The sequence below is a fragment of the Bos taurus genome, chromosome 16 (genome assembly GCF_002263795.3).
Source record: "Bos taurus isolate L1 Dominette 01449 registration number 42190680 breed Hereford chromosome 16, ARS-UCD2.0, whole genome shotgun sequence".
NCBI lineage: Eukaryota > Metazoa > Chordata > Mammalia > Artiodactyla > Bovidae > Bos > Bos taurus.
In genome coordinates, this window is record NC_037343.1 from 58,287,320 (window position 1) to 58,315,147 (window position 27,828).

Sequence of the window (27,828 nt, forward strand, 5' to 3'; positions counted from 1 at the left end):
AACTACTATTGTCCTCAAAAACTAATATTCTGCTGAACATACTTGGCAAACCATTGCTTTAAAATTTTCATTTTTTTTGAAAGGCATGGCTTCTTCTCCCAAAATTTATCACCTTTGACCAAAAAATTCAATATACATAAAAAAGATTTAATAAGATCCATTTAGAAGAGTATTTTCATCAAGTACCACAATCATAAAGAGGAAAGCAATTTTAAATATTTATCGAGTTTATAAATATCTTTCACTATTTGTGGGAGTGTACAAATGATGTTCTGCTGTATTTATTTACTTATATATTTATTCTTTAATTTATTTAACCTACACGCACTGGATATATGCTGCGTATGCACTGGCACTGCTCTAGGCGCCCAGAGACTAAACTGAATGAAATCCTCAACAAGTTCTCCAAAGCAACCCACTGTGAGTGAATGTGTCCTGTTACACCACATGCATAAAAGCTTTGTGGAGACAGAAGGAAAGAGTAATCTTGCTTGGATAGAGGGTGGACGATGGAAGGAAAGAAGATTTGCCAAAAGAAGATGTTATGGTGTTGGGCCTTGAAGACTGGACTTTGTTAAGTAGACACAGATGTGGGGAATGGACATTCAGACACTGATAGGAGAATACGGAGAAGCAAGAAGAGGCATATTGGCTAGTCCTCTCAGAAAAGATAAGTGAGAGGGATTCATGATCCACAGGTCATCAGCCTGTCTCTAAAAGACACTGCAATGATTCTCTGGCTCAGGGGTTTACACCCCTGGGGCCATGGGCCAGTACTGGTTTGCACTGCAGGAGGTGAGGGGTGCGCATGGAAGCAAAGCTTCATCTGCTGCTCCTCATCACTCCCCATCGCTCACATTACACCTGAATCATCCCCTCCCCACCCCTCTATTTGGGCCCCCCACCCCGTCCATGGAAAACCTGTCTTCCACGAAACTGGTCCCTGCTGCCAAAGAGGCTGGGGACTGCTGCCCCAGTTCATCCTACCATCCTACAGACCAGAGAGGAGAATACACTTAGAAGCGTGCAGGAGGGTGAGGGTGTAGCAAAGACAAGAGTCCCCTTCATTCTCAGCCTCTCTCCCTAATTATCTGAAGGATTCAGTTGGCCTGTTGGGCTGGTCAGCTGTCTATGCTCTCGAAGTGACTGGCACGGAGGACACTGCAGTGGGCAGAGGGTATGAGAATGGAACATGCCCTGCAGCCCAGCCCGGCCTTCCCCCAGGCACAACTCCATTTGTTAAGTGAGGAAGTGACACGGGCTTCCCAAATCCACCTTTCCTCTAAGGATTTTTTAACATTTCCGGGTAAACAGACACCCTTGGGCACACCTCCGTGGGTACCTGGGTCGACCTGTGGCTACCACACCATGCTTCATCACAAGCCCTGCAATCACAAACCCCACTCCCCAGCACTTACACTTTCTAAGCACTCAGGCCTCCACATCAAAGCACTGGAAGATTCCTCCTGGGAGACACTCTTCCCCTTCCCAGGTCTGTTTCCTGCAGCTGCGGTAGAAACCAAACTCTATCTCCTCCTCACCACAGACATAAAAGTCACAGGCAGGGATGGACATGTACACACTGCTGTATTTAAAATGGATAACCAACAAGGTCCTCCTGTATAGCACAGGGAAATCTGTTCAGTGTTATGTGGCAGTCTGGATGGGGAGGGAGTTAGGGGGAGAATAGACACATGTATATGTACGGCTGGGTCGCTTTGTGATGCACCTGAACTGTCACGACATTGTTAATGAGCTCTACTCCAATATGAAATATAAGTTTAAATTAAAAAATTACAAGCAGCAACAGCCCCTAATAGAGCACTTAATGGCCTAATTAAATCATCTAGAGCAACACACATTCAGCCTCTTCCCTGCACTTGCTCTAACCCGCCTTGGAATTTATTCTGCACATGCTGGGTGCCTCTTTAGCCCTTCCTGTAACTATTCAAGAGGAATCCAGCACATGATACCTCTAAAGCACTCAACAAACTGGCTTTTTATCTCCCAGGAGACCCTCATCAAGGCGGTCAGGCTCATTAGCTCTGTTTTAACTGTGGAAGCAAAGACAAGTAAATACCCAGACCAAAGTCACCCCAGCCTGACACAGAACAGGGACTAAGACAGATGAAGGAACTTCTATCAGATCTCTTCAACCTCCAACACACGCATCAGACAACATGACCTTCGAACATGCATAAAGGGGGAAGACATTGAGTTTAAAGTCCGTGGGGTCTTTCAGGAGTTTTTGTGCTGCAGTACTTTAAGTCTTTGCACAAAGTCTTGGTATTCCATGAGTTATTTTACAATTGAAATATAATTCACAAACCATAAAATTCACCCTCTCAAATATATACAATTTAGTGGGTTTAAGCATATTCACAAAGTTGTGCGACCATCACCACTCTAATCCAGAAACTTTTCATCACCCTCCAGAAGAAACCCTGCACCCAGAGGCAGCCAAGACTGTTTTTGAGAAGGAAGGAGTTCTGCTTCAAGATTCTAGGGGTGATAGTAACAAGCAAGGAACAGGTGCAGTGGGTATATGGGGACATGGGCTGAGAACACAGAATCTCTACCCTTGGCTTCCAGTCCAGCCCTCTGAACCTATCTATGAGTTGATGCCAAATTCCTTTGGAAAATTATATTCTGTTTCTGTCCAGACCGGAACCATCATAGAGAGCAAAGGGCAAAAGAAGGAAGTTACCATACCTGCCACTGAAGGTGGCTGTCATTTTTTAGATTAAACATAATTACAGAATGATAGGTTCCTCCTTGGCTTTTTCCCACCTCTCCTGGCAACATCTGGCATGGGAGAGCTAAAACGCTAAACCAGGAAGTTATTTACTTAGGCTCTATCTGGCCTGGGTTAACCAAAGAAAAACCACACAGGGACAGTAAATGTGAATTTCATCACAGGGGGGCTGAGATCAGAGGCTTGGAACATCAGTGTAATCACGTTGGTCTGGATGTCAGCAAAATGGCTCAAGAACAATAAATGCTCAGAAATTGCTTGATCAATGCAAACCTGACCTGGGACTCTGAAGCAGCAAATATGGGACATGATCAAATAGTTACTTTAGTCCAAGGCCTCCTGAGGGCTGCGGATGAGGCTCCAACAGAGCCTTTGCCAGTGTACTGAATAAAACAAGTGTCAAGAGGAGCCAGTGTCATCTCAGGGTACCACCATGGCCATCTATCATAGTGTGGGGCTGAGATCTCCAAAGAGGTAGGGCTGCCCTCTCTTTTAGCGTTCCAGTCCTTCCAAGCTTCCCCTCCATGAACCTTATGGATCTCAGCACCTCCAAAATTTTTGAATGTCTGAAACACACAGAAACCAGGATGCCATTTATTCTTGTATTCAGCCAAGATCCTTGGAGCACACCCTGTTATTGGTGTTTAGTTGCTTAGCCGTGTCTGACTCTACATGGGCTCCTCTGCCCGTGGGACTTCCCAGGCAAGAACACTGGAGTGGGCTGCCATTTCCTCCTCCAGGGGATCTTCCTGACCCAGGAATGAAACCCACATCTCTTCCACTGGCAGGCAGATTCTTTACCACTGAGCCACCTGGAAAGTCCACCCTATTTGCCACATTTAGCAAGTTGTGCTGCAGGTTTTCTACTCTCAGGGAGGTGTTGGTCTAGTAAGAAACTGAAGACAGAGCCATGAATAACTACTCTAAACAGTAACAGCAGTGCCGGGTGAGAGGGTGGAACTTGGCTGGGCCTGTTCCCTTGGGAAGGGATAAAATGGGAAGAAGTGTTGGGAGGCAATTCGAGATGAAGAGAACAGTGTATAAGGAACAGCAGGTGCTGCATGCTTGCAGAACCGCGGGAGGTCTGGTTATGCTGCAGAGTGAAGACACGCAGGGCAGTAGTGGAGAACTGGGGCTGAAAAGCCAGACTGGGGTCAACTGTAAAAGTCGTGAGTGCCAGTTTAAGGAGTTGAGCCCCAATGCAAAGTCACCCTTGGCTTTATTAAACAGAAGGATGAATAAAGCCATGATTATAGAGATGAAGAAGAACAGAAAGAGCAGCAACAGATGAGACTCGGTCACAGTCTCACCGTCATGCTGATCCTCTATTCCACAGAGACCACAATACTAAGACCTCAGTCTGGAGGAACCTTAAATGAGACATCAGGCTTGGGATTTCTTCTCTGTATACGGAGGAGCTGCGTCGATGAATTTTAAGATCCTTTTTAAGTTGCCAGTCCACAATTCTAAATCCAAAGGGTGTGCTTCACGTGAGCACCTTAAAAGACAATGATTTCAATGTCCCAAGCAATGTCAAATCTTCACTCCAGTCTAACCTCACTCTACGTTTCCCCTTTCTCTTGACCACACAGTGGACACGTTAGGGATGATGTGATCAGAGACTTTAGGGGCCAGGCCCATCTTCAGACTGGACTGCAAGTTGGTGAGAAAGGTTCTTATCCAGGCTGGTATAGATATGTAGATTCTAAGAAAGAAACCTTGGAGCTTCTGCACACAATAGAGAACCAGGAAGACAGGACCTTAGGCAAGGAAAGTCATACTACAGAATAACCTGGGACGGGCAAAGGCAGAGAGGAGGAGAGTGAGATGAACTCACTCTTACATAGGCCTTAGTCATTGTTCTAATGTTAGCCTGCATGCTCTGAGCTTGCCACACTGTCTTTCTGAGGGGTTAGCTTAGGACACCCAAAACTCACTGCAGAAATCCCTGGTCCTTCTTTAGGCATCGCTTCACACTGAGTCCCTGAACTGACCTGCTAAGACGACGCATCACATCAGAGTATCAGAATCTGCCCAAAGGACAACTTCATCGAGGACCAGATGCATGATGTCCTCTTTCAAAGAATCTGGCAATTTAAAGTCAAATGTGGATTTTAACTTGGGAAATTCTCAAAGATCCTTTAATTTACTGAATAACTTAAGAGTGGCTTAGAGCAGACCTGGCATTCTGGGTCCCCTTTCCCTCTCCTGGCAAGGCTGAGTTTCACGCTAAATCCAGCTGAGTAGTAATGAGGTGGCTCAGGTGTTGACGTCAAGCCAGAAGGAAGCATTAACTTGTCCATTCTTAGCCTCTTGTTAAGGGCACCTGATGAACTGACCCCGCAGTCTTTCAAGATTGAGGGTGATACCCCTTGATGGCCATGACTATTAGAAGACTTTGCTTAGATCAGGATTTTTAAATTCATTGTTAATCTTAAAAACCTTGCCTCCAAACCAAATCTAATATGGCTTCGGAAGGGGCTCCCCAGAGCAGAGTTAGAAAAGGACTGGATCAATTGGAAGACAAATAAAATGCACAACCATGAAATTCCCTGCCATTAGGGGATTGGAGGGGGAGTGTCTATGGGTTATTAGTTTTGCTTGGTTGTTTTTTCAATTCTATTAAGTGTGGTATTGTGAAGAGCTTCATATTCTTCATGAAAGAATTACAAGCGAAAGGGAACATCTCTAAAAATAGAATCTAGCCACCCATTCAACCTCTGCTATCTACGCTGCCATTCTGAGTTGTTCTCTGCCACAGGGATTGAGCTCAGAACTTTAGTGGTGATAAGCTAATTATCCCAAACTAAGGATAACAAGTGGGTCTTGTCCATCAGTGACTAACATTAAGGCGACCAAAGGTAGGCCTGTGATAGAATTACACCTTTTTCTTCCATTCTTTTTTTAATCGCCCCCGCCCCCGACTTCAGAGTTTGAAAGGTATTAATGGTAGGTCTATGTTTCCCACATGCTCTCATTATGGTCTTCGGACGGAAACTGTTAACAATGGCAGTAACTTTCAACACCTCTGTAAGAAAATAACCTGCTAAAGGTCAGGGGTTAATAACAGCAGAGGATCACTAATTATCCTGTAAATCTTTACTCTGGTATCAAACGTGACCCAAGTCTTTATTGCTTCGGGAACAGCAGCCTCTAAAGACCCCAAGTTGTTCCATAAACATAATGAGAGCAGCACATTAGTGTCCTGGCCATCTGTGAAGAAGGATAAGGGACAGATGAAAATCAGGCAGAGGAGATGGATGCAGAGAGAAAGGACAAAGTCAGGAGAAGCACGGACAGGAGACCAGCCAGAGAAACAATATCCCATGGGTTGAGTTGGCTGGGTCTCCACACCTCTTGCCGCCGGTACCATCTGGTACGGAGTTCTGAAGTGATGCAATCCCACATCCCAGAGAGACAGCCACATACAATAAGGTGCCCTACTAGGTCTAAAAAAATCCACCAGCACGGATGCCAGGAACACCAACGATTTGCCCGAAGTTTGTGCCTACATAGGCTTGGCTAAGTGAATAATCAAGTGACAGATAACATAGCCAGGTAATTCTTTTGTAAACATGTCCAGAACACAACTGGAAACGGAACTCTCTTTGTGGCTCTTCTATTCAACACACAGTCGACCATGGAGCTGCTGCTTATTATCTCATTCTCACTCCTCTGCCCCCACACACAACTATATGAGCAAAAGCTTCACAGCAAAATGGCTTAAAATTTAAGAATCTCTCGCCCAACAGAAGAACAAGATGTTCCTTTTCCAAGTAACTGGAATCTTTTTGACTTTCTGAGATTTGGAATAGAAATTTCCACTTCTGACCAGGAGAGGGATAATTGAATTTCTATTTCCTCTGCTTGGTGACATTTGCTCTCAATGGCAAAAATAAGACAGCCTCAAATCATTAATGATCCCATGCTGAGAAATGGAATGGCAGGTTAAAGAGAGCTTTGCGTTGGGGTGGGGGTGGGGGACGCAGGAGAATCAGGTTGCTGTAATTTCCCCAGAGCCCACTTTTCTCATCTTCAAATGATGAGACTAGGAGGTCTCTGAGGACCAACCCCTCCCAGTTCTAACCATGGTATTCAATGACACTGGCTCTAGTCACACCCCAAATCAGGTGCAGGCTGAGTAAATTTCTGCATGCCAATGAGATAAACGTCTCTGGAAGTTTTTCCAATTCAGACTTTCCTCTTGGGTTTTGGGATGCTTCCAGCTTAGTCCAGCCTATCAGTTTATAGACTGGTTACATTGAAACTCAAGACAGGGACCTATAGGGAACTATAGTGACTTAGAGGGAACTCTAATTAGCAGCCCCCCAGTAAGAAAGAATTATCTAGCCTACAGATGTCAACAAAGGGTCTCAAATGACTTTTTACTTTTCGTGTTTATGTGGACAAGGGTAGTCTAAAGAAGAAAATTGCATCTGATCTCTCTCGGCAGCCTCACCAATAGCCCTTTATAGAGCTATATTCTAAAAATCAGAAATGTCAGCTTCCTTAAAAGCTGCTTACCCATCCACTTCTCTGTTTTCTGGAGAGGTTTACAACTGACTAAAATAAACAGATATGGAAAGAAGGAGTGATGGGAGAGAGAAATAAGGACTCATATAGTATGTTGCCTCTAGGGGTGGGTGGAGGCAGAAGCTGCAGAAAGCGGAGGGTGGTTTTGTAAATCGGACTTGATGGAAAGCAGTGAAGCTTTCTATGGATGCTGCTGGAAGTAGGTCACTCTCTGCTACTGTGTGCTGGCATGAATAGCAATTGAGCAACTCTTCGAACATTCTATTTACCTAGCCATGAAGATGAAAACATTCCTGTGGGGGGAAAATGCGGCCAAAAGGTTCTGACACAACCAGAGAGATGAGGAGACATTCAAATGGCTTATGATTTCATCCAAAATGCTTTGCTTGTTCCTATGACAGTGTTTCTCTGGATCTTTTCAAACCTCTGCAAAGAGTTTATCCACATGATACTCATTAAAGTCTCATTTGAAAGGGGAAAAAAAAAGCCCAAGGCTCTTTGAAAAAGGCAGGGTTATCTGGGCTACAGATGTACGGGTAAAAAGATTTTTAAATATATCTAGTTCTATTCTCCACTGCCATCTGACTGACCTTTGTAAATTGAGATAACGGCACACATTTAACAAAATCTGACATCAAGTAAGATGTGTAATAATATTTAAACTCTGTAATATTAAAATACATATTTATGGATCATTTTGTACATTGTAATGAGAATAAGTCATTTTCAAGCCTGCAGTCTCACAATCGGAATGCTGATTTGAGCTTTGCAAGTCCTTGGGGGCCACTTGGCTGCAGCGTAGCATTGAAAGCAATATGGACACATGGGTTTGGGAAAACCAGGACACTGGCTACAGGGAGATTGCAAGGAAACTGTCCGGTAGATCCAGTGAGAGCTATGTTCACTCTTAGTCCTCCCTCTTGTACTCCAGTCTTTTATTGACAAAGAGCTTAATATTTGCTCTAATTCTCTGATCTCGAACAGCGACGTTCCCTCACTAGCTCTCAGCTTATAAAACGGAGGAGAAGAGGACGATAATGACAAAGTATCACCTGCGCATGACTTACATAAGGAGGCTGGCCCTCTGCTTCTCCTAAACAGTCTTGACTCATTTCCATTTCTGATGACTTTTCCTACCTTGTATTTCTGTTCTTATCATCTGTGACTCAACCCAACCAGCAATGATGTACCTATTACAAGCTGGCTCTGCAAAGAAGCCCTTTCAACATTCACGAGCTAATTTAATCTTCAACGATGCTTTAATGGGGGTATTTATATTCCCATTTTACAAACAGGGAGCTCCAAAAAGTCAACCTACTTGACCAAGTTCACCCAGTTGTAAATACTAAAGTTACAGGGGGAAATTCCTATGTCTTTTGGCTTCAAGGCTATGGTTCTTTTCCACTACTTCAGTCCCTATTCCTTCATTTTACACTTCTCAGTCAGTTCAGTCGCTCAGTTGTGTCCGATTCTTTGCAACCCCATGGACTGCAGCATGCCAGGCTTCCCTGTCCATCACCAACTCCTGGAGCTTGCTCAAATTCATATGCATCAAGTCGGTGATGGCATCCAACCATCTCATCCTCTGTCATCCCCTTCTCCTCCTGCCTTCAACTTTCCCAGCATCAGGGTCTTTTCTAACAAGTCAGTGCTTTGCATCAGGTGGCCAAAGTATTGGAGTTTCAGTTTCAGCATCAGTCCTTCCAATGAATATTCAGGACTGATTTCCTTTAGGATGGATTGGTTGTATCTCCTCGCAGTCCAAAGGACTCTCAAGAGTCTTTTCCAACATCACAGTTCAAAAGCATTAATTTTTGGCGGTCAGCTTTCTTTATAGTCCATCTCTCACATCCATCCATGACTACTGGAAAAACCATAGCTTTGACGAGACGAACCTTTGTTGGCAAAGTAATGTCTCTGCTTTTTAACATGCTGTCTAGGTTTTTCACAGTTTTTCTTCCAAGAAGCAAGTGTCTTAATTTCATGGCTGCAGTTACCATCTGCAGTGATTTTGAAGCCTAAGAGAATAAAATCTGTCACTGTTTCCATTGTTTCCCCATCTATTTGCAATGAAGTGAGGGGACCAGATGCCATGATCTTAGTTTTTTGAATGTTGATTTTCAAGCCAGCTTTTTCACTCTCCTCTTCCACTTTCATCAAGAGGCTCTTTAGTTCCTCTTCACTTTCTGCCATAAGGGTGGTATCATCTGCATATCTGAAGTTATTGATATTTCTCCTGGCAATCTTGATTCCAGCTTGTGCTTCATCCAGCCTGGCATTTCTCATGATGTACTCTGCATATAAGTTAAATAAGCAGTGTGAGAATGTACAGCCTTGACATACTCCTTTCCCAATTTTCAACCAGTTTGTTGTTCCATGTCTGGTTCTAACTGTTGGTTCTTGACCTGCGTACAAATTCCTCTGGAGGCAGATAAGGTGGTCTGGTATTCCCGTCTCTTTAAGAATTTTCCAGAAGGAAACTATAAGCAAGGTGAAAAGACAGCCTTCAGAATGGGAGAAAATAATAGTAAATGAAGCAACTGACAAAGGATTAATCTCAAAAATATACAAGAAACTCCTGCAGCTCAATTTCAGAAAAATAAATGACCCAATCAAAAAATGGGCCAAAGAACTAAACAGACATTTCTTCAAAGAAGACATACAGATGGCTAACAAACACATGAAAAGATGCTCAACATCACTCATTATCAGAGAAATGCAAATCAAAACCACTATGAGGTACCATTTCACGCCAGTCAGAATGGCTGAGATCCAAAAGTCTACAAGCAATAAATGCTGGAGAGGGTGTGGAGAAAAGGGAACCCTCTTACACTGTTGGTGGGAATGCAAACTAGTACAGCCACTATGGAGAACAGTGTGGAGATTCCTTAAAAAAACTGGAAATAGAACTGCCATATGACCCAGCAATCCCACTGCTGGGCATACACACCGAGGAAACCAGAATTGAAAGAGACACGTGTACCTCAATGTTCATCGCAGCACTGTTTATAATAGCCAGGACATGGAAGCAACCTAGATGTCCATCAGCAGACAAATGTATAAGAAAGCTGTGGTACATATACACAATGGAGTATTACTCAGCCATTAAAAAAATATATATTTGAATCAGTTCTAATGAGGTGGATGAAACTGGAGCCTATTATACAGAGTGAAGTAAGCCAGAAAGAAAAACACCAATATAGTATACTAATGCATATATATGGAATTTAGAAAGATGGTAACAGTAACCCTGTATGAAGACAGCAAAAGAGACACAGATGTATAGAACAGTCTTATGGACTCTGTGGGAGAGGGCAAGGGTGGGATGATTTGGGAGAATGGCATTGAAACATATATAATATCATATGTGAAATGAATCACCAGTCTAGGTTCGATGCATGATACAGGATGCTCGGGGCTGGTGCACTGGGATGACCCAGAGGGATGGTATGGGGAGGAAGGTGGGAGGGGGGTTCAAGATGGGGAACTCGTGGAGGATTCATGTTGATGAATGGCAAAATCAATACAATATTGTAAAGTAACTAGCCTCCAATTAAAATAAATAAATTTATATTAAAATAAAAGGAAAAAAAAATTTTTCCAGTTTGTTGTGATCCACCAAAGGCTTTACCACAGTTAATGAAGCAGAAGTAGATGTTTTTCTGGAATTCTCTTACTTTTTCTTCCTTTTCCAATGGAGGTTGGCAATTCGATCTCTAGTTACTCTGCCTTTTCTAAACCCAGCTTGAACATCTTTTTGAAGTTATCTGTTCTGTTGAAGCATAGCATGGAGAATGAGTGCAATTGTGCGGTAGTTTGAACATTCTTTGGCATGGCCTTTCTTTGGGATTGGAATGAAAACTGACCTTTTCCAGTCCTGTGGCCACCACTGAATTTTCCAAATTTGCTGGCATATTGAGTGCAGCACTTTCACAGCATCATCTTTTAGGATTTGAAATAGCTCAGCTGGAATTCTATCACCTCCACGAGCTTTGTTCATAGTGATGCTTCCCAAGGCCCACTTGACCTCACACTCCAGGATGTCCGGCTCCAGGTGAGTGATCACACCATTGTGGCTAACTGGGTCATGAAGATCTTTTTTGTATAATTCTGTGTTTTCTTGCCACCTCTTCTTAATATCTTCTGCTTTTGCTAGGTCTATAATATTTCTGTCCTTTATTGTGCCCATCTTTGCACAAAATGTTCTCTTGGTATCTCTAATTTTCTTGAAGAGATCTCTAGTCTTTCCTATTCTATTGTTTTCCTCTATCTCTTTTCATTGATCACTTAGGAAGGCTTTCTTATCTCTCTTTGCTCTTCTTTGGAACTCTGCATTCAGATGGCTGTATCTTTCCTTTTCTCCTATGCCTTTCACTTGTCTTCTTTTCTCAGCTATTTGCAAGGCTGCCTCAGACAACCAGTTTGCCTTTTTACATTTCTTTTTCTTGGGAATGGTTGTGATCACTGCCTCCTGTACACTGTTACAAACCTGTGTCCATAGTTCTTCAGGCGCTCTGTCTATCGGATCTAATCCCTTGAATCTGCTTGTCACTTCCACTGTATAATTTTAAGGGATTTGATTTATGTTGTACCTGAATGGTCTAGTGGTTTTCCCTACTTTCTTCAATTTAAGTCTAAATTTGGCAATAAGGAGTTCATGATCTGAGCCACAGTCAGCTCCCTGTCTTGTTTTTGCTGACTGTATAGAGCTTCTCCATCTTTGGCTGCAAAGAATATATCAGTCTGATTTTGTATTGACTATCTGGTGATGTCCATGTGTAGAGTTGTCTCTTGTGTTGTTGGAGGATGGTGTTTACACATCTCAATCCAAGATAATAAAGTAAAGTGCTTAGCAATATGTGGCATACAATGAATACCCATCAACATCAATATTGTCATTATTAATACTATGTTTTTTTTTGTTTTCACCATTAGTATCACTCATAGAAATTCCAAAATTGAGTAATAATCATTGGGAGAGTTAAGCCAAGTGTAACTTTAACTGTCACAAGCTGCCTAAAAGTCTTCCTAAGCCCAGGAACCATTAAGAATCAGCTCAGTTCCAGTGAGGAACTTGGCCAAGTCATACTTGTATATCTCTCCAATGCTCCTTAAAAAATTGAACGTTCCTTAGATATCTCTGATAAAATCTCACTTACACTGTCTGCTTTAATATCTGGCCACTGGGGCTTTCACAGATGATGTCAAGTTATCCATGCCCATGGATGCCCAAGCTATCCATGGCCCAAGCTCAGCCAAATCCCCTGAGCTTGCTATAAGGCAAAACACTCAGTAATTGATGCTGTGGGTTGCTGGACACAAAATTCTTAGTGATACTCTTTTTTATATATATATATATAGGAAATAGGCTTCATTCAGCCTCTAAGACATTCCCTGATCAAGATCATCCCCAAGAAAAAGATATACAAAAAGGCAAAATGGTTGTCTGAGGAGGCCTTAAAAATAGCTGAGAAAACAAGAGGCAAAAGGCAAAGGAGAAAAGGAAAGATATACCCATTTGAATGCAGAGTTTCAAAGAATAGCAATGAGAGATAAGAAAGCCTTCCTCAGTGATCAATGCAAAGAAATAGAGGAAAACAACAGAATGGGAAAGACTAGAGATCTCTTCAAGAAAATTAGAGATACCAAGGGAACATTTCATGCAAAGATGGGCTCGATAAAGGACAGAAATGGTACAGACCTAACAGAAGAAGAAGATATTAAGAAGAGGTGGCAAGAATACACAGAAGAATTATACAAAAAAGATCTTCATGACCCAGATAACCACAATGGTGTGATCAGTCAGCTAGAGCCAGACATCCTGGAATGCAAAGTCAAGTGGGTCTTAGGAAGCATCACTATGAACAAAGCTAGTGGAGGTGATGGAATTCCAGTTGAGCTATTTCAAATCCTAAAAGATGATGCTGTGAAAGTGCTGCACTCAATATGCCAGCAAATTTGGAAAATCCAGCAGTGGCCACAGGACTAGAAAAGGTCAGTGCTCATTCCAATCCCAAAGAATACTCAAACTACCACACAATTGTTCATCTCACATGCTAGTAAAGTAATGCTCAAAATTTTCCAAGCCAGGCTTAAACAGTAGATGAACTGTGATCTTCTGGATGTTCAAGCTGGATTTAGAAAAGGCAGAGGAACCAGATATCAAACTGCCAACATCTGGATCATCAAAAAAGCAAGAGAGTTCCAGAAAAACATCTACTTCTGCTTTATTGACTATGCCAAAGCCTTTGACTGTGTGGATATCAACAAACTGTGGAAAAGTCTGCAAGAGACGGGAATACCAGACCACCTTACCTGCCTCCTGAAAAATCTGTATGCAGTCAAGAAGTAACAGTTAGAACTGGACATGGAACAACAGACTGGTTCCAAATCGGGAAAGGAGTATGTCAAGGCTGTATATTGTCATCCTGCTTATTTAACTTATATGCAGAGTACATCATGAGAAATGCTGGGCTGGATGAAGCACAATCTGGAATCAAGATTGCCAGGAGAAATATCAATGACCTCAGATATGCAGATGACACCACCCTTATGGCAGAAAGCAAAGAAGAACTAAAGAGCCTCTTGATGAAAGTGAAAGAGGAGAGTGAAAAAGTTGGCTTAAAACTCAACATTCAGAAAACTAAGATCATGGCATCTGGTTCCATCACTTCATGGCAAAGAGATGGGAAAACAATGGAAACAGTGACAGACTTTATTTTCTTGGGCTCCAAAATCACTGCAGATGGTGACTGCAGCTATTAAATTAAAAGAGGCTTGCTTCTTGGAAGAAAAGTTATGACCAACCTAGACAGCAAATTAAAAAGCAGAGACATTACTTTTCCAACAAAGGTCCATCTAGTCAAAGCAATGGTGTTTCCAATAGTCATGTATGGATGTAAGAGTTGGACTATAAAGAAAGCTGAGCACTGAAGAATTGATGCTTTTGAACTGTGGTGTTGGAGAAGACTCTTGAGAGTCCCTTGGACTGCAAGGAGATCCAACCAGACCATCCTAAAGGAAATCAGTCCTGAATATTCATTGGAAGGACTGATGCTGAAACTAAAACTCCAATACTTTGGCCACCTGATGCGAAGAGCTGTCTCACTGGAAAAGACCCTGATGCTGGGAAAGATTGAAGGCAGGAGGAACGGGAGATGACAGAGGATGAGATGGTTGGATGGCATCACCGACTCAATGGGCATGAGTTTGATATACTTTGGGAGTTGGTGATGCACAGGGAAGCCTGGAGTGCTGCAGTCCATGGGGTCACAAAGAGTTGGACATGACTGACTGAACTGAACTGAGCTGAATTGCACTCAAGGGGAACCTTCTATCCTCATTTTCTCCTTGGGGGACAAAGCTTTATTTAAAAATTTTTTTATTGTGGTAAATGCCACATAATATAAAACATACTACTTTAACCATGTTTATCTGTACAGTTCAGTGGCACTAAGTACATTCACATTTTGGTGTAACTCTCATCATCATCCATCTCACAAATTTTTCACCTTCCTAAACTGATACTTTGTCCCCATTAAACACTAACTTTCCACTTCCCCTGTTCACCCCTTTAAACCCTCCTCTGCCCCTGGGCATCTACCAATGTACTTTCTGACCCTGAATTTGATTATTCTATATGCCTTGTATAAGTGCAATCAAACGGTGTTTGTCTATACCCACTGTATATTGGAATGAATGCATTTTTAAGGTTAACTTAATACATGGGAGACAGAGCTTTCTACCCCATTCCTACAGACCTGTGAGCTCCCCTGTCTGACCTTGAGCACTGCCCTCTTGCACACATACAGTCAGGGAGCCTTAGACAGTCAGCCAGTCATCTGCCTAAGCTCTTCTCTCTAAACCACTTTCTCCTACGGAAAAGAGGGGTCAAAGTAGCTTCTAAAGCCTCTTCTCACCCTAAGACTCTCTGGTTTTATTTTTTATCTTCCTTCGATCTGCAATCACCATATAAGAGGCTGAATCATCAGTTCCTATGAAGTGAAGCTGAGAAGTGGTAGCAGTCTTCTGCGTCTCTGTTGTGTTTTTCAAGGCAAGAAAGGGGAGTGGGACAGCATTCTACGGCACATGGAAAATTCCTATTATACCACTGTGTTTCAACTTAAAAAGGCCTTTCTTATAAGGCCTCTTGTCTGTTCATTCATCAGTCCTCTGCAGTGGTAGGTTTTACAGAATTAGGACTGAAGGCCAAAGAGGGTAACTGATGATCTCAAGGATTAGAGGTAAAGTGACAGAGATAAAAAGTCTCAAATCCAGCTCTCTGACTCCCACAGTGCTCTTTCTATCAACCTGTGCTGTCTACCAAAGCGATGCTGATTTTACCAAGAAATCATGAACCACGGTGCTTGTATGTCAGCTTAATGAATTAGATACACAGAAGATACACATCAATAATAAATACCGTCAGGAGTTTGAAGAGTTTGGGCTTATAGACCTGGGAATGAAATTGAGTTATTAACCAATTCATACTAGTATACAAATCACATGACAAGCTGATGTGATTTCCCTGTGACAGACTCCCCTGGGGGATCAGATCTACTTCTTCCTGGATTCCAGCTACTGGTCTAAAGACACTAGACACTATCTTGGGCCCATTTCTGCAGGCTATTGTGTAAATGTTCCTTACAAAAGAGGTCAAGATGACCTCTAAGTAACCTGACAGATATCTCCAGGGAAATATTAATCTAGCCATCTAGTCTCTGCCGGATGAAAGATAATGATTTAAAGGAAATACAAGGGCACTTGATTGCTAAAATACGTTGCTGCTCAGCTGGGAATAAAGTATTGACAGTACCAGTTGCTGACATCTTTCCACTTTTCTCCTCTTTCTTTCTTATAGCCTTCTTCCCGTGTGTGCGTGTGTGAGTGTCATGTTCGACTCTTTGCGACCCCGTGGACTGTACCCCGCTAGATTCTTCTGTCCATGGGATTTCCGAGGCAAGAATACTGGAATGGGTTGCCATTCCCTTCTCCAAGCCCTCTCCCTACTCCACCTTAATTCTACAGCCCTCCCTCCTCTACAGTCCCCCCAAAATACTCATTATGGGACTGACAGTGAAAAGCGGGAACCATGTATTCCTCACAAGGGGTGTATTTTAGAAAACAGGCTTCCACTTTGCATTGGTCAACCGCACCACCCCTCACGCCTCCTGCATTCCTCCAGCTCCTCTCTGTGCCAGGCACTGCTCTGTGGGTGTGCGTTTGAACTTCTGGGTTCAGATAATCATATGTACATCATGGAGCCAAGGATGGTTTCCTCTTTTTTCCAATCCCTATTACAAGAGTTTACACTCATTCATGCTTTGCACAGGCCAAGTTTAGTGTCCGTAAAGTTCTCAGTGATGTGATGATTAGGCTGAAGCTAACAAGATAAAGCACAACAATGGATAATTATTACTATTTTTCACAACAGCTACTTACACTGAGCACTAGCTCTGTGGTAGGTAATGGGCTAAACACATATGTTCTCGTTAAGCTATTTGACGGGTGAAAGGCAGGTACTATTATTATCATCATCTCCGGCTTAGGGAAGTGAGACACAAGAAGTCAGGTAACTGGTCATGACTTTGGCATCGTGACTCTAGGAAGGGAACACACTCTTCCTGAACCCTTACCCTTTCCACTTGCCACTGGGTAAAAGACAGGGCCAGTGCAGGATCATCAGCATGCAGGCCAACACATCGACTCCAACTCTTGCCCGCCTTGACCACTGCGGTAGGAGAGAGGTGAGGCGGTGTCCTTGTTATTATCCGCATGGTCCTGAAAATGGGGAGGGCTGACACATGAACAGGACTTGATAATCTGTCTATATATTCCCTTTTTTTGACTTTGATCAAGTCAAGAGTGGGAAAGCATTATCTGGGTACATGAAAAAGCACCAGTCCCCAGATTGTCTATTAACCCAATATACAATATAGCTAATGCCTTTGAAGTATGTATGTCAGGTGCTATCTAAGGGCTTTGGAATACATTAACTCATTTCATCTTCACAGAAATTATGAGTTGGATACCAATTCCAAGTGAGAGGGCTGAGGTACAGAAAAGTAAAGTAACTTGTCTAGTATCATACATTTAGCAAGTGAAAGAGACTAGGTTCAAACAGGCTGTGTAGCTCCAGGGTCTGAGCTCTGAAACACCATACTTCCCTGCCTCTTCCCTATGAAAGACCCTAACATATAGTTTCTGCTATAAGACTAATTTCTAATCATCCTTCTTGCTCATATGTCTTCCTTGCTCCCTTCCTCTTGGTTTTCTGCCCTTGGTTTCCATACCCTAAAGGGCATTGCATTTCTTCTAGAGTTTAATTTTTAGTAGCGCTCCACACATATTTCCACTGCAAGGTGACTTCCTATGGTTAGTTCTCCTCCATACCCTACCAGAACCAAAGATCAGGAAATTAACAGGTGGCACTGACATTTCTATTCACTACTTAGTAGCTCTAGCCCGTTAATTAGAAGATGCCACTAAAACAATGCTAGTGGAGTTTTGCATAACCAAAAAAAGGTGCTGGGTTTTCAGCTTGTTTCTGCAAGAGCACACTCTGAAGGAATACAGCCATGTTTCACAATCAAGCCATTAAACTGTGAACACAAGTGATGGTAAGTGATATGAGTGGATGATTAGACTTCAGTCAGGACACAAAGACGAGAACTTCGGGACAGCTGATAGCTTCTCATCTAGCTCTCAAATTGTGGCCAGAAAGGCACAGAGCTGGAAGACAATTCTGTCAAGGGCCTATACCCACTCTGACATCAGCCTTAAAAGCTGATCTCAACTCCTTAGCAACTATGTCTCTTTCATTCACAAAATTTTCAGTATCTTTTTCTGTTTACTGCATCTATATTTTCTGATTGTACCGCACACTGGAAAATAAGTTCCCTATGAATCATACCTTCTGGGTGAAGTGGAACTTTTCATTTGACCTTCACACATGATGGGGTCACAAAGAGTTGGACATGACTTATACACTGAACAGCACCACCTCTTTGGGGTTTCAAATAGAGCTTTGAGTCTTGGCAGTTGAGTATTTGGTAAACAAGGTCACATATACTTCATGTGATGAATATGGATCACATTCTTCTCTTAGTCTTTGTATCCACAGACTCATTCATATTTCTTTCATCCTTATTTGGCTGTCGTGTCTAGCATGTGTCAGGCTTTTTATTCCGCCTTCACACAACCACACCGACTTCTGCTGACCATTACGGCTGCCTTTCTGTACACTTCTCTAGGTTCATTACATGCATTCTCTGGAGTGGCTTCATGCAACGTAGTGGAAATAGGAAGGATTTTAATATAGAAAAACCTGAGACAAGGTTCTTACACCTAATACTGCTGAAATCTGTAGGCCTCAGTTTCTCAGTCTTTCAATGGGAATAATGAGAATAATACAAACACCAACCTCACAGGGCCGTAAAAGTGAGAATGCACATGGGGGTGTTTTGGAATATGAGAAATAAAAGTTGTAGTTATTACTAATATTATGATCATTAAAGATTGGTGACAAGAATAACTTTTTTATTCCTAGTTAAAAAAAAAATCAATGTGATTCTACTTTAGTGTAGAGGGCTGTGGTGTTTCCCAAGCCCTTCATAATGCCATTTCATTCTTCTTTTTTCAGAGAGGATAGCATATCAGGTCAATGTTTTCAGAAAATGATTTTAATAAACCCTAGGTTATTTTCCTGAGTCATTAATGGTATGGAAAAGAATATTTTATTTTATAACTCTAACTAGAGCCTGTATCTGGGAGAGTGTTACCTTGAAGTTGATGACATGAAAATCACCATACTCTCTTCTGTCCTCTACATAGATTCTAATGTTCTTGCAGTCTGTCTCCATCAATTCGACTTCTTAGTATATAAAGTTAGTACCCTCTAAACCTTGCACGAAGACTGATTATTTACTGCTTTAATAACTGAGACTCCATGCCCAACAAATAGGATAGTAATTTACCATTTAAAAAGATACATTTCAAAGGTAGCACATGCCAGAGCTTTTTGAAAATCTAAGTAGATGCCCTTGATCAACACGTATGGTACACCCCTACAGAACAAGGATCGTTCAGACTTGACTTCCCTTTCTAGGTTCCCACTGTTAACAGGCGCTTACCTCTTCCATGCCTGCTAGGTTCAATTACTGCACAAGTGTTTACAGATCACATCCGTTAGCGTCAGCTTTGATGGTTTGTCCCCAGTAAGTGCTCAGAATCCTCACGAACAGGGAAGGTCTGACAGATCAGGTTGAAGTATTACTTTGTTCACTTTCCTTAACTTCATGTCTGAGGTTCTTTGGGATGCATGGGCGTGTCTCAGGCAGCACCAGTAATTTAACTGTTCTTGTTACCCAGTTTAGGGTGCTCTTTGTCCTCAATATTACTTGTTTAAGAAATTAAAATGTTAGGAAGTCACATGCTTGCTGGAAATTCACAAATTCTTCAGTACAAAAATAGAAAAGTCATTCCATCAGTTAATTTTAACATTTTCTTATTTATAATCATGAGAGAATCTAAGGTTTTTCTGACCTTTTTTTTCTTTTCAAACATTTTACTTTATTTATTTAAATTTTAAGGCTAGGTTTTATTTATACCAATACATCCAAACTCTTATTATTTCAACGTGTAACTGATGTGAAAAATACACATAATTGACTTTTTTCATTCCAAGTCGTTTTACTTTTTATTTTATATTATAGTTGATTAACAATGTGAAAATTTCAGGTGAATAGTAAAGGGACTCAGTCATACATGTACATGCATCCATTCTCCTTCAAACCCTGCTCCTAGCCAGGCTGCCATATAACACTGAGCAGAGTTCCCTGTGCTGTGTAGTAGTCCTTGTTAGTTATCCATTTTAAATACAGCACTGTGTACCTGTTCATCCCAAACTCCCTAACTATCCCTCCCCCCACCTCCCTGCCCCAACCGGACGTTCATTCTCGAAGTATGTTACTCTGTTTCTGTTTTATATTTGCTTTGACTGTGCTGGGTGCTGGTTCTACACTGCGGAGCACCGGCTTAGTTGTCCAGCAGCACCTGCCTTCACCAACCAGGGATCAGACTCGCGTTCCCTGCACTGGAAGGCTGATTCTTAACCAGGGAAGTACCTGGCATCAATTCTTTATATCTTATCCTATATCCTTATATCCTACCCCCTGATGGTTATAAAAATCTATTTTTGGTCAAAAAATTTCTATTTAGCACACATTTTTCCTACATGATAACCTATCAGAGTTTTCCAAATCCTTTTTTTTTTTTTCAATTTTGATACTTAAATTGTCCCTTTAGTACAAAACACAGACTGGATAGCTTTGTCCTCTTGTGAGAGGTTTCTTCTATCATTTAAGGGATAGTTTACATACTACTCTGTGTTACCTTCGGTTTTTCATGAACAGCCTAGACCTGGACTTGGAGGAAAAAAGCTTCTGGTGTAAATGCGGCTTTTCTTTTATCTGGGTAGGCCTTTCCGTCTTAGGTGAGGGATCCCTAAACTGCAATGGAGACCCTTCACCACCTCCATTTGCCTTATGGGAGTGAACTAGAAAGTCTAGCTGACTGGCCTCTTAAGTGAGACGAATGGAGAGGGAAATACAGTCTTTGCCAAGATGGAGGGCCAATCATTTGGGGAGGGATGGGAGAGGGAAAGATTCTTCCCGTCTAGAGTTTCTAATATTGTGTTATAGATGATAAAACTAAGACGAAGGGGCTTCTAAAAGTAGCCAGCTCGGCCTCTTTAATTACCCTGTCTAGAGAGAAAGTCTGTCATCAGGGCTGGAGTCTGGGACTGTTCAAGAGATTGATTGGAGGAAGACACTTTTTCGTCCCATCTAGATTGCTGCGGTTTTACTGGAATTGAGGCCGGCCATAAACCTATCAGTGACTCAAGAAAATTGAAGCAATTAAGCCTGCAGGTGCGCCTATTTGTCATATTAATGATGGATCTGTGTTAATCTAAGTCAGAGAAGGCGTCGCAGGGCGCGTTCACGGCTGTGGGGGCGCAAGGACCTGGGGGCGGCGCTGCAGCTCCACCGCTACAATGGGGGAGCACGGGCTCCTGGCTGCTGAACCCCCCAAGCTGCTTCCCTCCATCTCAGGGGCTCCAATGCCAATCAAACTAGTTCATAGATGGTTAATTTGACTCAGGTGAAGAAAACGCTAGTGGAAGAGATGTAGTTTGATGTGAAAAAAATATGATTTGCAGTCCTGATTTTGCAGTCAGACAGACCTGGTTTGAATAGCAGCCTTTCTACTCAGTACTGGTTTGTCTTGAACAGGTTATTTAAGCCCAGTGAGGACTGTGATATCTACTTTAGAAAGCTGTTGTGAGCAGGGAATGAAGTCATAAATGCAAAGCTCTTAATATGGTGTCTGGGAGCTATGGCCACTTTAATGATTTCTCCTTTTCTGACCTTGAAAATATTTTAGCTCCTAAGAATTAATTTCCAGTCATTTCTTTACAGGCTGCCAACTCCTCCTAGGTGAGGAATAGTATTAGGAAAGTTGAGAAAGATGAGTAGACCAGTCACTAGGCAGGCCAATCCAGCACCTGCCCAAGGCTCCTCCCACAGGAAGCTGCCCCGCCCCCCACCCTGCCCCTTCCTCAGGCTCTTCTTTCTGGAAGAGTCCGAGGACAGCCTGCAGTGTTTGGGAGATCAGGGGCCTGCAGATCTCTCAAAGGGTGACCATGATTTCTACTACTGGAAAGGTCAAGAAACATTTTGATTGTGATCCTGAATGTCCAGTCTCACAAGTTGGATTTTGGCCAATTGACATCAAGCATATGCAGTCTTGGTTTTTGCATGGGAATTATTGTAATGCTTACAAATGAAAATGAAACCAACTATCTTAAGTCATACAAAAATAATAATATAACAAACATACTGGCCTTGGGGGAAAAAAAAATGTGGGAACCTCATCAGAGAACAGCCTGTCTATAGACTTAGCTCGGCCCATGAACTTGAGCAAGCCAGATTCTCCCACTCTTAGCAATTGGAAATAGTGAATGTGGCAGGGATCAAGTCTAAATCAGTGGAAACAAGCTTGGAGAGATGCACAGGAAAAGCACAGATGGATCATGGCCATAATGGCCGCTTCAAACTGGAGAGATGAAAAAACAGAAAAAAAAACCATATGAGTAAGTAAGGCTCCAAGGTAGAGGACAGACACTGTGCACAGAAGGAAACGCTAGGCAAGCCGGCAGGGGGGCAGATAGGAGCCAATGCTTGGCAGGAGCTGAGGCACATTCATGCAGGACAACACAGGGAGGACCCCAGAGCCCTTTACGGAGCCCTGAGTGCCATCCTGGATCTGGGTCCACCTGCCTCGAGGCCTGGGAGGAGCATGGCTCATGCTCTGTCCTTCCTTCGAGATCACTGCCTCCTGCTGATGTGAGTGACTCTTGAGGACTCTCCATCATGGAGTGACATCAGTCACTGTACCTTACGATCAAAGGAACCTTACCCACTGAGCTGTGATGTACCCTTCAGAGGATCTCAGAGAATGCTCAGAGAATTCCAGATGCTGGCCTCTCCTCTGATCACAGCACTCAGCCCAGGCCTCCTCTGATCGCCTATCACAGTTTACAGAAGAGTCTCTCCCTCCCCACCCCCGAACAACAGGTAAATACATGTAACTCTTTATGAGAGAAATCATTAAAACAAATGTTTAGACAGTGATAGAGTAACGGGAACCCTGGTTTTTTTTTCAGAAGTGGGCCTTTTCAGTCTAGCTATGGCCCTGAAGTCTCTATAATTTTGTTTCCATCTGCAAAATGGGAGTCATGATAGCACAATGGCAAACGACAATATGCTGCGTCTGTGAGGTTGTGAAACACGCAGGCAGCTAATGACAATAGAATGGCAATGCATTCTCCTTTATTATAAAAGAAAAGATTTTCCTTTGCCAACCCACATAACTTTAACAGTCAGCAATAATGAGAAAGGGAACAACAAAAACACCGTACATGACAGCTAAAATCAGAATTTGATAAAATATTCTACTTCGAAAGGGATACTGTCAAGTAAAACAAAAAAATCAATTTGGGTAGGAAAAAAAAATCTGGTTTGTTTATTAGTTTTGCTTCTAATGCCACCAAATGGACCTCAATCTGAAATGGCCTTTGAAATCAAATTTGCTGTTCTCCAATTCTGCAACTTACTCTTTATGCTAATTTGTCTGCACCTGCAGGGACAAAGAAACTGGCAGCATTGAGCATGAGATCCAGGAAGAAAAAGCAACACAAGGATTCAGGAAATGAAACCAGGACTAAATCATATTAGGTGTATAAAGGTAGGACTTTTGATAAAACAAGGGAAGAGTGGATTGAATAACTGAGAGAGTATTCCAACTGTAAAAACGACAGACCCTGGTGAAGGGTCTGGTGAAGGGCCCGGTGTCTTTCCCGGGTCCCAGAAGAATGGCAATGTGGGGTGTGGAGCAGTTTGTAAGGCTAAGTGCTGGGCCAAGCTGGGTCTCTCCCAGTCTTCATACCCCTGATCATGGAGGTTACTGTAAAAATGTCTCAAGGAGTTTTCATCCTTTAGAAAGCCTCTAGAAGTTTGGGTTAATTCTCCTTTCCAACTTAAAAAGCCTCTTTTGTCAGGGTCTATGTTGAAAGAAGTATTGCAATTTTAAGGAAGAGACCCAGTCACTATTTTCCCATTGTTTTTCATTATCTGGGCCCCATTTGATGCTAAAGCTGAAACTCCAGTACTTTGGCCACCTCATGTGAAGAGTTGACTCATTGGAAAAGACTCTGATGCTGGGAGGGATTGGGGGTAGGAGGAGAAGGGGACGACAGAGAATGAGATGGCTGGATGGCATCGCTGACTCGATGGACGTGAGTTTGAGTGAATTCCGAGAGTTGGTGATGGACAGGGAGGCCTAGCGTGCTGTGATTCATGGGGTCGCAAAGAGTCGGACACGACTGAGCGACTGATCTGATCTGATCCCTTCTCTTGCTTCCAGCTGCCACATCACCTGGTATGCTCTAAAGGTGCCTGGGAACCAACTTGAGTATCCCCACCATCATAAAACCTAAAGACACATGTACTACAAAGGAACTCAGAGATGCTGTCCTCATTTTATAGATGCCCAATCCTTCAAGGGCATAAATGGGCACACACACCCCTCATTTAAAACATCACAAAAACTTAGTTAAGTATTTTGCCCAAGGTCACACAGAGCATTAGCCCATAAGAAATCCAGAGAAAGAATCTCTTTCTGTTATACTGCCTCTCAAAAAAATATTTGAAAAGGTTTTTAAAAATATTCTAAGATGCTTCTATTTCGAATATTCTCTCTATTGCTCTGTCCGGTATATTTAATTTTAGACTCCCTGCACTATATAAAATTGCTGTCAAAATTCGAATTCTGTCAACAGCCAGTATCTGTTGAGGTCCAATGAATGCTGTGAATGTTATGTGTTTAATGCTCAAGCAAAAATGTCAATTTCCACCTTGGAGTTATTAAACCTAGGGAAAAAATCAATTTGGCAGGTAAAACGTTCAACAGCCACACTCCTTGTGTCCTTCCTCTTCTCCTCTTAAGCATCTCTTCTCTTCTCCATTTTCTGTCCTATCACCAGGGGTAAAAGAATATTGGCATCACACATCCCAAAGAAGACTTTTTATAAAATTAAATAAAAAGGGAATCAATTTTTTTTTATCCACTGCTTAATTTTTACTAGACCAGCTGTCTTATCTCCTTTAGACCAGTACTAGTTTCATAGAGAAATAAGGTCACTTTTATGGCTTAATCATTGCAGCAAATGCATTTCTGGAACAAATGATACAAATTCACTTATGAAGAAATTCTTTTTCATTAACTGAGTGATTGATGAGGAAAGTCTGTGTGTCCTGTATTTGTGAATATAAAGAGATGGGAAATAAGAGGTTAATGCAAAACCAATACAATATTGTAAAGTAATTAGCCTCCAATTAAAATAAATAAATAAAAGAAAAAAAAAAGAGGTTAATGGACTTTCTCAGTATCATACCATGCAATAGGATAAGAGTTAGCACTCACAGCTCCTGCCTCTTCAGTCCAATTTGTTATAGGAGTCACAGAGGAATGTCTTTTAGTGAAACTTCTTGAGATTTTATGTCCCTAATTCTGTTCTGTCTCCCTAGGGAGGAAGTGTAGTGAAGGGGAAAGAGAATGGACTTTAGAATCAGACAGACGTGGTTAGACTCCCAACTCTGACATTTGCTGGTCACGTGATGCAAGTTGCATCACCTCAGAGCTTGTGTCTTCATCTGTAAAAGGCAGATAATAATACACACTTCGAAGGGTGCATGAGGCTTAAATGAAACCATATGTGAGTGTACAGCAGGCACTTAATACACGTGTGCACCTTTCACATCTGTATTTTTCTTGGACAACTAAACTATAATTGAGCCACAAGAGAAAGAAAACAAATCTAGAAAGTGAAGATTCGTCTTCACTTACTTCCAATTAGTTTTGTGAGTTCCAACATTTTAACTTGAAAATAAGCTCAATTTTGTACAGAAAATGCATTGATGGTACCACTTTAAATGCCAGGGTCTTCTCCCTGGGCAGCAGGTTCCATTGATCTCTCTATTCACGTGTCAGTGCCCCATTTCATTACCAAGACTATCATACATATCGTCAGGAAAATTGGAACTAGAAAAAGGAAAACCAGGGACCTCTCTCTTGACTGAATCACTAGTGGGCTGTGTGTACTTGCATTCATTTGTTTCTTTGGAAAGTATTTTATTGAATCCTACCTTCATGTCACCTGGAGTAGGAAATTGCGACCCATTCCAGCACTCTTGCCTGGTAAATTCCATGGACAGAGAAGTCTGGCAGGCTATGGTCCACAGGGTTGCAAAGAGTCAGACACAATTTAGTGACTGAGCACACAAAGAGTGCATGTGCATGCGTGCACACACACACATCCACACACACACACAACTTAATGCCAGAGGCTAAAGGTTACAAATATGAATAAACTTGCTTCAAAGCAGTTTACATCCCAGAATGGACAGGGAAACACCAACAACCAAGAATGCAATACAGGGGCCACGGGAGACATATATACAGAATGGTGGTTGTTGTTCAGTTGCCAAGTCGTGTCTGACTCTCTCCAACCCCATGGGGTGCAGCATGCCAGGCTCCCTTGTCCTTCACTATCTCCTGGAGTTTGTTCAAACTCATGTCCATTGAGTCGGTGATGCCATTCAACTATATCATTCTCTGTTGCCCCCTTCTCCTCCTGCCCTCAATCTTTGCCAGCATCAAGGTCTTTTCTAATAAGTTGGCTCCCAGGATGGAGTAAGGTTATCAGGAAAGAGTAGCCCCATCTTCCTAAGGAGAGGGCATCAGAATGGTTTAAAAGAAAAGATGGTATCTACACTAAGCTTAAAGATAATTGTGGCTATCCCAGCAGAGTGTATGTGTTGAAGGGAAGGTACTCCATGCTATGCATGTTAGTTACTCAGTCGTGTCCGACTCTTTGTGACCTCATGGACTGTAGCCCACCAGGCTCCTCTGTTCATGGAATTCTCCAGGCAAGAATACTGGAGTGGGTTGTCAGTCCCTTCTCCAGGGGATCTTCCTGACCCAGGGATTGAAGCCAGGTCTCCTGCATTGTAGACAGATTCTTTACCATCTGAGCCATAGGGAAGCCCACTCCATGCTACAGAGCCGTGTAATAATAGCAAGGCAACCTCCTAGAACTTCAAGATGGCACTTGGCAGGCTATCGTATGCTGATGAGATCACTGGAGGTCACATTACAGAGTATACTGTGTGGCATGCTTAAGAGTTTGAACTTTATCCTCCAGGAAGAAGGGAATGGAGAGACAAGACCTGATTCAGGCTTTTAGAAAGGTGCTTTTGGAATGTAAAAACCAGATGGGCTGAGATCAAAGTCAGGAAGATCAACCACTACAGAGTCTTCAAGCTAAGAGGAGTTAAGGGTTTGCCCGATGGAAAGAAGCTGGAAAAGACAGGAGACTAATGGGACAGGAGGAATTAACAGACTGGATCACTGCTTGGATGTGGGGATGAAGGGAAGGATAACCCTGAGAGGCCAGTGTGAGGTTTACGCCATTCACCCAGAGAGGAAACAAGGCCTGGGGAGCAGCTTTTCTGGGGAGTGAAGGTGCAGATATGCTGACTTTGAATTACACGTTGGACCTCCATGTAGGAATGCCCCATAGACAGGTGCATGGAAATAGATCCTCTGGGGTCATGTACAAGTGATGGTAAGGTGAAGCCATGGGAATGGATGAACTTACCTGCGAGTGTGCGGTGTGTAAGGGTCAGGGGCAATGATGAGAACAGGGACAACACCGTCCTCTAAGGGAAAGGCCTCACTGGGCCTCAATTTCCTCTCCTGTTAAGTGAGAGGGGTGGGCTTCCGGGCTGTCTTGGGTGACTTTCACCTCTACACCGTCTCATTCCATGCCTTTTTATTTGGCTCAGGCTTTCGCTCACAGACGGCTCTTTCTTCCTCCTTTGTTATTTTTGGAAAAAGGCTGTTTGAAGTTTAAGCTCCTC

The 27,828-nt window shown here is 42.5% G+C and overlaps 1 protein-coding gene across 2 annotated transcripts in view; it reads right to left on the reverse strand.

The window, feature by feature from the left end:
- ASTN1 (astrotactin 1) overlaps positions 1 to 27,828 on the reverse strand; it is a 356,522-nt gene that overhangs the window by 232,959 nt on the left and 95,735 nt on the right. The gene's annotated exons all lie outside the window — the stretch shown is intronic.